This window comes from Rhinoderma darwinii, unplaced genomic scaffold (assembly GCF_050947455.1).
Source record: "Rhinoderma darwinii isolate aRhiDar2 unplaced genomic scaffold, aRhiDar2.hap1 Scaffold_854, whole genome shotgun sequence".
Taxonomy (NCBI): Eukaryota; Metazoa; Chordata; class Amphibia; order Anura; family Rhinodermatidae; genus Rhinoderma; species Rhinoderma darwinii.
Window position 1 is genome coordinate 65981 of NW_027464423.1, and position 3169 is coordinate 69149.

General features: G+C 52.1%; 1 non-coding gene across 1 annotated transcript; it reads right to left on the minus strand.

The window, feature by feature from the left end:
- On the minus strand, positions 1 to 188 carry LOC142731709 (U2 spliceosomal RNA). Its single transcript, XR_012879123.1, has one exon. It is a non-coding gene; the product is annotated as a U2 spliceosomal RNA (small nuclear RNA).
- Between the last annotated feature and the right edge of the window lie 2981 nt (positions 189 to 3169).

The window sequence follows — 3169 nt, forward strand, 5'->3', positions numbered from 1 at the left end:
GAAGGGTGCACCGGTCCTGGAAATACTGCAATACCAGGTCAATGCGTGGAGTGGACAGAGCAAGCTCTATTTCCATCTCCCTGTTCTAAAAATCCATTTAATATATGGTCCCCAGATAGGGGACGTATCAGATATTAAACTGATAAGAACAGATTTTTTGATTGAAAATTGCTTTATTGACAATCAATCGTCATCATACAAACATTACTGCGACGCAGCGCAAGCCATGAAGCAGCAAATAATAAATAATAACAGTCGTCAAACATAACATGACAGTATAATACACAGTACAGGCTAGCCTATGCTATACATTACACCACATGCTACACTAACATTCTTGCATTCACTAAAGCCAAACAACAAAGCATTACAGACAAGTGATGGGATAGGGGAGTGGGTAGGAGGGGATAGGGAAGGGGGAAATCACAGGCCCGAAGCTTTATTGAAAGACAACACACAAGAAGGGAGAGTGGGGGGAAGGGGAGTATCAGTCCTCTTCCTCATCGACGTCCGGGCTGTCCCAGGTGGAATAGTCTCTGAGCAGGCTGTGGATCAGCCTGCGGCAGTCCTGGACGGACACACTCTCTCTCCGCAAAATCAGACGGTTCCTGGCGAACCATATAGCGTCCTTAAAGCAGTTCATAAGGCGCCAGGCTTCCTGGATTGCTCCATCCGTGGTATTCCCAGGAAATAGTCCATAAAGTACCGAGCGGTACGACAGTCTGTTCCTGGGTACTGAGTCCTTGAGTTCATGTTCCAAGGCTTTCAACAGACCCTGTGCAAAGGGGCACTGCCAGAAAATGTGCAAAGATGTTTCCTCCGTGAAGGGGCACCTGGGGCAGTACCGGGTCTTGCACAGGTTGCGGGCATGCATGAATGACCTAAGAGGCAGTCCTCCCTGGATGGCCATCCATGAAATGTCCTTGTGCCCGTTGGTCAACCTGCCAGATGACACGTTAGTCCAAACAGTCTCCAACGTGTCGGCATGAAGCCCTGGAACAAACTCCAGTGAGTCCTTTGCTCTGATGTGCTTGTGGATCGTCTTAGGTTTCCACAAGTCGGGCTTAAGACCCTCCAGTTGATGCTCCCTCACAAACCGGACGACATCTCCGTAGAACCAGGGAGCGTGCCAGTTGTAAGGGAAGGAGCTGTCCCACTTATCCCAGCCAAAACCTCGCCAGAGGGGAAGGAGGAAGTAGCGGGACATGGCCTTGCCCGCAGAGCCGTTTGCTGTCCTCAGAGTCCTACGAACACAGTCACATACAAAAGCGATCCGCAGCAGAGTGGGAATGTCGGGTATACCCTTCCCACCTTTGCGGGGCTCCTTGTACATAACAGTCCGCTTTACTCTGTCCATTTTCGAGCCCCAGATGAAGCGAAACACAGTCCTGGTAATGGCCCTCGAGACCGTTGCAAGAGGGGGCCATGCCTGTGCAGTGTATTGTAGCACAGGCAAGACTTCGTTACGCAGGACCATTGCTTTGCCCTCAATAGTGAGTTGTCTGAGGCTCCACAGTCCGATCCTTTGGTTGACTTTGGCCAAGCGTTCTTCCCACGACTTTAGGGCTGCACCTTCCTTACCGAACCAGACTCCCAGAATTTTGATGAAGTCCGGCTTGATAGTAAACGGGAAGGAGGCAGGAGAAGGCAGGTACCACTTTCCGAAGAGCATGGCTTCCGACTTCCCGCAGTTGACTTTTGCCCCTGAAGCGCGTCCGAACTCCTCACAGGTCTGGACGAGTGCAGTCACCGAACTCTGGTCAGCGCAGAAGACGGTCACGTCGTCCATGTACAGCGAGCATTTGACCTCGAAGTGTCCTGGACCTGGTGCGGTGATCCCTCTGATCTCTCCATTCTGCCGGATAGCCTCTGCGAAGAGCTCTATAACACAAACAAAAAGGAGAGGTGAAAGAGGACAGCCTTGTCTAACCCCCGACGATACAGGAAAGGGGTCAGTCTTCCAGCCGTTCACCAGCACCGAGCTGTAAATGTCGCAATACATCAGGTTAACATACAAACAGAACAACTTGCCAAGCCGCAGCCTACGCAGAGCCTTACCCATGAATTCGTGAGAGACCCGGTCAAAAGCCTTCTCCTGATCCAGACTGACCAGGGCCGCGTGTGTACGGCGGCTTTGCATGTAATGCACCGTGTCCCTCACCAGGGCCAGACTGTCGGCCACCCTACGGCCAGGAATGCCGCAGGTTTGGTCCGATCCGATGATCTGTCCGATGACAACCTTCAGTCTGTTGGTCAATACTTTGGCGAGGATCTTGTAGTCCACGTTCAGGAGAGAGATGGGACGCCAGTTTTTCAGGTCACATCTCTCCCCCTTCCGCTTATACAAGATCGTGATCATGCCTTCTCTCAAGGACGGTGGCATTCTACCCTCCACCACCATCTCCTCATAGAGCTCCAGCAGGTCCGGACAGATCAAGTCCCCCAGCGCTACATAGAGCTCTGCTGGGAGACCATCACTGCCCGGGGTCCTGCCGGGTCTGAAGGATTTAGCGGCAGAGAGCAGTTCCTCCACCGTCAGGGGTACGTCCATAGCCTCCGTACCTGCAGGATCAAGATGATTAGTGATACCTGACAGGAATTTATCGGCGGCTTCGGGGTCAGTGGTTTTCCGGGAGTAGAGGCTTCGGTAGTAGTCTGTGACGACTCCCATCACCTCCTTCTTCCCAGAATGCATGTTTCCGGTCTCATCTCGGAGTTCCTTCAGGGGCGTGTGGCCGGCATGGAGTTTCCTGAAAAAGAACGAGTTACATTTCTCACCCTTCTCCAGGTTCTCCACCTTGGAACGAAAGACAATTCGCTTGGATTCCTCCTCAAAGTGCCTTTTCAGGCCCTTTTTGGCTTCCTCCAGCTCCTTCCTGACGTCCCAGCCGCATTGAAGGAGGTCTTGCAGGGATCGCAGCTGACGCTGCATCTCTCTGAAGTCTCTCTTCCTCTCACACGCCTGTTGACGACTTTTTGCCTGAAAGAAACAACGAAATTCAACTTTAACATATTCCCACCAGTCACAGGTTTTGTCAAAGAAAACTTTATCATTCCTCCAAACAATATAGGCGTCTCTAAGTTCCGCCAGTACCTCTTCTCTTTCCAGCAGGGCACAATTCAGCTTCCAGGAGCCAGGGCCGGGAGGAAAACCGTGGCCGATGGCACC